This window comes from Cavia porcellus, unplaced genomic scaffold (assembly GCF_034190915.1).
Source record: "Cavia porcellus strain 051 isolate PalLab524CR breed Dunkin Hartley unplaced genomic scaffold, mCavPor4.1 scaffold_13, whole genome shotgun sequence".
NCBI classification, from domain to species: domain Eukaryota; kingdom Metazoa; phylum Chordata; class Mammalia; order Rodentia; family Caviidae; genus Cavia; species Cavia porcellus.
In genome coordinates this window covers 1,450,043-1,456,604 of record NW_026947496.1, presented here as the reverse complement: position 1 = coordinate 1,456,604, position 6,562 = coordinate 1,450,043, and the positions used below count along the sequence as shown (strand labels likewise).

Sequence of the window (6,562 nt, the reverse complement as noted above, 5' to 3'; positions counted from 1 at the left end):
GTGAGAAAAATGACTGATGATTTACGCAGTTGATATTATGATTAATTCCTGTATTTTAATTGTTTCTGTGGTGCTAGTCATGGTTGTTTTCCTGTTTGTCCAATATATTTGTTTGATTCAAAAAATGTTCAAAGTGAGATGTCAAATTTTAAGAAAAAGTTAACTTACATTTCAGCAATATTTTTTGTTAATAGAGATTAGGTAATTAAAGAATTTCCTTAAAGGTTATCTCTCAATATACTAGAAAAGCAGTCACTGGAATTCAACAGCAAGGTCGAGATAATCCTTTTAATTTATGTATTTTAAAATCATCTTCAAATATATGTGTAAAATTCTTAGATAATACAAACACATTTATACTAAAGGCAGATCAGGGGTTGCCTGGAACTAAGGGTAGGGCTATATAATGTGTTACCTTCATGATGTTAAAAGTTTTGCAAATGTATACATATACCAAAACTCACAAAACTGTACACTTTGTGTGTACAGTTTATTGTATGTCAGATCAAATTGATTGTTTTAATAAAATTAGGCATAGAAAACTACTATAATCCACCCTAGATTGCAGAGGTAGGTCATATGGGAACAAGGATTTATAACCTTTGACACTAGTGACTGCATCAAAAAAAAAAAATAGATACATCTGCCAAATGATTGTCTTGCTAATTAAAAGTGAACTCTGAGGAGGTTGCCTGGGAATTATGTGAGGTCAAGATATTCCAGTAAGGAAGTTTTCTGGGGGAGTATTATTAGTTTGGGAAATTTAACATGCAGGCCAATCTTAAATATTGACAAGGTCTTTTTTTAACTATAAGACCTCTTAAAAATGTAATGGTAACCTTGATTAGTCAGAGAAAAATAACGACTTATCAAGCTATCCCCAACCAGTTTATCTGTACTTATGAAATATTTAAATATAAACAGCTACTTGGAAAATTCTGCAAAAATCTTCACATTCCCTTTTGTAAATAAAGGAGCCACTAGGAAAGCAAAATGCACTGTGACTGTGCACAGGTCGGGGTGCAGCCGAAGGACTCGTTGACCGGCAGGCGGGCCTCGACTACGAACATGGGGGTGCCGGCCACCTGGGACTCCTGGAAGACGCGGCCCCGCTTCCTGCTCAGGACGCCCTAGACGCGCCCAGCCCCGCTCCGGACGCTGGATCTCCACCGGGTACCGGGCTCCAGGAGGCGCGGCTGCGCGGTCGGCACGCCGGCGTAGAGGCAGCGCCGCCTTGGGGATGATCCGGCCCGCCGCGGTGGGCGGCGTCGGCATGCAGGGTTAGAGGGGACATCAAAACGCCCCGCGCGTATTCTCGCACAGCGCCCCCTCCTTGGTGGCCCACCGGAAGCCGGCCACCGCGCTGTCCTTGATCTTGTTCAGGTGCTGCACCCCTTGGTGATGTCGGTGAGGATGTTGGGCCCGGTGCCGTCGGGCCGAAGCAGCAGATCTTGCGGGCCTCGGCCACGTCCCACTCGTACTTCTCGCCAGGCGGCGCGCGCGCTGCTTGAGCTCCTGGCGGGCGGACACCTCGCCCTTGTGGATGTCCTCGGCCAGGCCGTCAGGGAAGGGCCACGCCTTGATGTACAGCCGGTTGTGCTTATTGGGGGACTTGGAGAGGCACATCAGGTTGACTCCTCGCTCACCGTCTCAAGGTAGGAGACCACGGGGCCGATTTCTTGATGGGGATGCAGGCGTGGTCCTCCTCCAGGTCCTTGAGGCAGATCTCCAAGCGCCGATCACCAGCACCCGCGATGATGTGCTCCCCCGACTCCTCCATGATGCACTGCACCATGGGGTCGGACTTGGCCAGCCGCTAGAGCTGAATTGAGCCGCGCGGAGGATGGCAGCGACAGGGCGGAAGACAGGACGTGATGGATTCTTTAACAGACAAAATAAATACCCTTTTAGAGTGTACAGTTGATGTTTCTATTCCTTGCATTCAACTCCAAGAATGAGTTTGGGGAAAATATGAAAAAATAAAAATAAAAAAGCTGATTATATCTGGAATGTGAGGTTCTTCTTTAAGAGTGAGTAATTTTAGTTTTAATCAATTCTACATTTACTACTACCTCCAAGAATAAAAATCAAACTTTAAGGGCAGGGGATTTAGCTCAGCAGCATAAGCACCAGCCTGACAAGCTCAAGGTCTGGACTTCAATCCCCAGCAACAAAAACAAAAAGTAAAATTTACTTAGCTTATAACCTAACAAAGAAAATTATATCTAATCCTAATTCTGTAAGTAATCAAGTATGTGACCTCAGACAAATAGGGCTAGTCTATAGGAAAGAATATTATGCAAACATGCGTTTCTATTTATGAGAATTTGTAAGATAATTATAGCATCAAATATAAAATCTTTTAGATTTTTCTACTTTAAATAAATTAGAAAAGTTTCCCAAAATATTAAATATATAGAAAAATGTGCACAAATAGGTGCTGTATCTCAACTGCAAAAAATTTTAAGATTAGTAGAAAATCTACAACACATTAACGATAACTATTTATTACTATTGAATTTTATAAAATTCTCTAATGTTCACGTATTTTACAATCAGAAAACCTTATAAAGTCAGTAAACTGTTAATAAAAGAAAATACATGGTTGTCATGCAAAGAGAGTACTTTAGTTTCCATCTGTTAGTTAAGTGAACAGTAACAATTTTTTCTTACCTTGCTCAGATAATCTTGCACATCAACACTTCAGAATCAAAGTATTATTTATATCTTGTGTCTTTCAACAACTGATTCCCAGGTACTATTTTTTTTTTTTTTTTGTCTTTTTTGTTTTTACCGGTACCAGGGATCGAACTCACGACTGTCTGCTTGCAAGGCAGGCGCTTGTGCCGCTGAGCTAAATCCCCAGCCCCCCCAGGTACTATTTACCTCTTCTGCTCATTACGTCAGTCCAGTGATCTGGACCCCTGGATTACTGGTCAGTGGTGAAGGCAAAATTGCACTTGCCACAGAACAGGAAGTCTTCACTGCAGTGTGACAGGTGACAAGGGGAAGCGGCTCTGCAGCTGGCAGACACCTTATTGATGGAACCACAAAATAACTTCCGACATGACCAACAGTCATGTCTAGCAACTATACTGACAAATCTCTATGGCTTTACTACCCAACATTTTTCCTGTGGGAAACCACCTCCTTCCACAGAGGGCTTGTGAACAATCATTGTCAGTTCAGAAGTGGCCACAACTGCATACAGCTCTGTAAAGCTCCCCATCTTTCTGAAATACACACAAAGTTCTTTCCCAGGGAAACTAGGATGTGTTTCCTCATTCAGGATTTACTGAGATCTAAGTATGTGCCAAGACAAGAGACAAAGGTATCTCTCCTCATTTAAAGGCGAGTAAATTTGACCCTCCTCTGGCAAGCAGCATTTTGAAAATATAATTAGCTTCAAGACATTGTAAAATTTGCATTTTTTAAAGAAAGGCAGACAAGACTTCAATCCTGAGGGGAAAAAATGCTAATGGTTTGACCTGGTGAATTTACTTAACCTTTCTGAACTTTGATTACTTATTACAATGGAACTAGAACTATTGATATATTTAAACTCTGTGATACATACTTGTGGTTTCAATAAATACTATTGGTGTTTGTTCATAGCATATATTTAATGTAATAATAGAGGTGCTATTTACTTTAGATGCATACAGGAAAAATAGAATAATAAATACATAACCAGAGCAGTGATGCTCTTGAGAAATTTGATGGAGAAGAGACTATTAGTTCCTCAGTTACTAAACTTAAATCATTCTACACTCTCATATTTTAGTTTCTGTGTTTCTGACAGGAGTAATCTTTTCAGCATAGAAGTCTACTAGCAACTTGGTGACTATAAATTAAGATATTCTACATAGAACCATGTTTCTCTTACCAAATCAAATTATAAGAAAACAGAGAGCAAAACTTACATACTGTTAAACGTTATCTAAAAATCAAAGCCATAATCTTCAGGAAAATGGAAGACAACTCCTTACCATCAAGGAAACAAGAAGAGCTTATCTCCGGCCACCATTTCTTAAATAGTAGAAGATAACAAAATTATTTCTGAATAAAAATAGAAGAAAACTTTCTGAATGAGAGGCCACACGTCTGCTGCTATTTCTTGTTGTTGACAATGAGGATAGATAGAGGCACATGTGAGAATGAGGGAGTGAAGTAATGTTTGGAAAAGCAATTGTATGTCTGCCATCATTTCATGTTAAACTTATTATGTATGTATGAACTTGACACTATAGAGTTAAGGAAATAAGTAGATAACCATTGAAAGATTCATCTAAAATTGCACCACAAGAAAGAGAGGTGGGGTTTGAAATCTAGTTTCCTGATTCCTAGACTCAGATTATATTGGCATTTTATCACAGGAACAAATATTTGATATACCAATTTAAAGAGAAAAGAATTATCTGGGACCAAAGTTTCAGTCATGTATGCTTCAGGGCCGAAACATCATGGCCAAATCCAAGGGCAGAAGGAAGCTGCTGAGTTCACGGCAGCAGGGAACACAAAATGGGATAGGAAACACATTTTCAGGTCACACTCCAGTGACCCAACTCCTCCAAAGATTTCCTGGAGCCTAACAGCACATTTAGCTATGAACTCATTTTGGATTAATCTGCTGATAAAACTAGTCCTCTCCATGAGCCAGTAACCTTCTAAAAGCCCCACTTCTGAACACATGAGCCTTTAGGGGACATTCTAATGCCAAACAATTACAATTTGCTACCATTGCATGCTTCCTAAGAGATTCCTGAGCAATGGACTAGGCTTAATACTTGGCAGACTGGAAAAAATAAGTATGCTTGTATCTGTTAGATTGTTTTGTTATCCTATTCTGTAGCATGTAAAATAACATGCTTGTTTTGGTTACATTACCCGACTTAATATAAACAATAGCAAAGTATCATAAAGAAATATACACAGACGTCACACATGAATACTAATTACTAAATTATCCGCCGCAAGTTAAGTAAACTAAGATTTCCCTTGTGAGAGAGCAAATGTGGTTTACCATGTCTCCTTTTCTGGGGCAGCATCTCCTCACCCTCAGCAGGATTGTTTTACTTTTGACATATTTTCTCCATGATACTCTTTGAAAGTTGGATGGATTAAATATGTAAAGTCCATTATTTACTGAAAATAAATAATAACTCCAATTTTAAAGGGCTTTATCTCGTTAGTCAAGAGATGATGGTGTCTAGAGGAAGAAGATATACTAATCAGCCAAGATTGTGAAAAATCATTCTTATATTCTTGTAAACATGGTCTAAATAGTAGCAAACACTGACTCTTGTTTACCGCCACAATATTCCTTTGCTGACACCTATACGTTACTTGACCCTCATCTAGAATTTCTCTGATTTGCCATCCCTATGTCTAATCTTGACATATAATAGAAAAGGTGTAAGTAATGCCAATTCTATTTTAGCATTTGTAATCCTGACACTTACTTCTAGTTAACTCTTAAACTCATTCCCAGGTCTAATTGTGAGCAATTAAAGGATAGAGAGAAAATTATTTTCCTTGTACCCTAGAATTTAGTATACCAGTAACTTACACATTAGTCAATATATGTTTGCAAACTAACTAATTCAAAGGAGAGTCTACCTTTTTGGTAGAAACCAGACACTACCCATAATTCATTTCCTGTTTAAGCCCTTGGTTTAAGTTTTGTTTCGATGATTTTCATACTAGTTTAGTCTTTCTGAAACTTGCAGCCTTTCCTTACTATCGCTTCCTAGACATTGATTTCTCCCCTCGACTTCCTACTTACAATTTTTTTTCAATGATACAATTGATCTCACTTCTTAGGTCTTCAACTTGGCATACAGGCTTGCCACAACACTGCATCACTCTGGGTAGGAGCTCCTGAGCACTGTAATTGCCTAGATTCCAGTGGTAGTGAACCTATGGCACACACGCATTAGTGAGCTATTTGTATCACAGAAATCTCTAAAAGATTGTCCATCACTGGCTAGACTGTCATTTTGGTAAGCATAATGTATATTACCAAATGTCTTCTGCTTATCAATTATGCTTGTGATGTACAGATCACTTACTTTTATAAGAATAATTAACATCTTACAACAGATTCTTCCATTTACTTTTAAAATATCCATGACTATCAATTATGTCAATATTTCTGAAGTAATCTGTCAAATACAAAACAAGTTGGATAAAGTAAACTTTATCAATCCAAACAATAATTAAATTATCTCACAGTTCAATTTCTTACTGAAGTAAGGATATTTATAATTTGTGTTTTGGGTTTTGCTTAACTAAGTTGAACAAGTCTCTCTTCCTTCCACATTTCTTTTTTGTTTAAATAACAGATCAGTCAACATATTAGTTCACATTGAAAGTTTTCATTTTAAGTTCTGTTTCATTTAATTTTCCCACAGAGTCAAACAAGCTAATGGGCTTAAGTAAGTCATGGTCTAGGAAGTTTCTTTAATTTGTCAGTGGCTCAATTCATTGTGGAATCTGAAGATCCAAATATCTTGACTATGACCATTAGCACCTCACCTCTGACACAATGTCCCAATAAAAA

The 6,562-nt window shown here is 38.5% G+C and overlaps 1 pseudogene; it reads right to left on the bottom strand.

The window, feature by feature from the left end:
* Window positions 1-273: 273 nt before the first annotated feature.
* On the bottom strand, window positions 274-1,997 carry LOC134478445 (elongation factor 2-like; annotated as a pseudogene).
* Window positions 1,998-6,562: the final 4,565 nt, after the last annotated feature.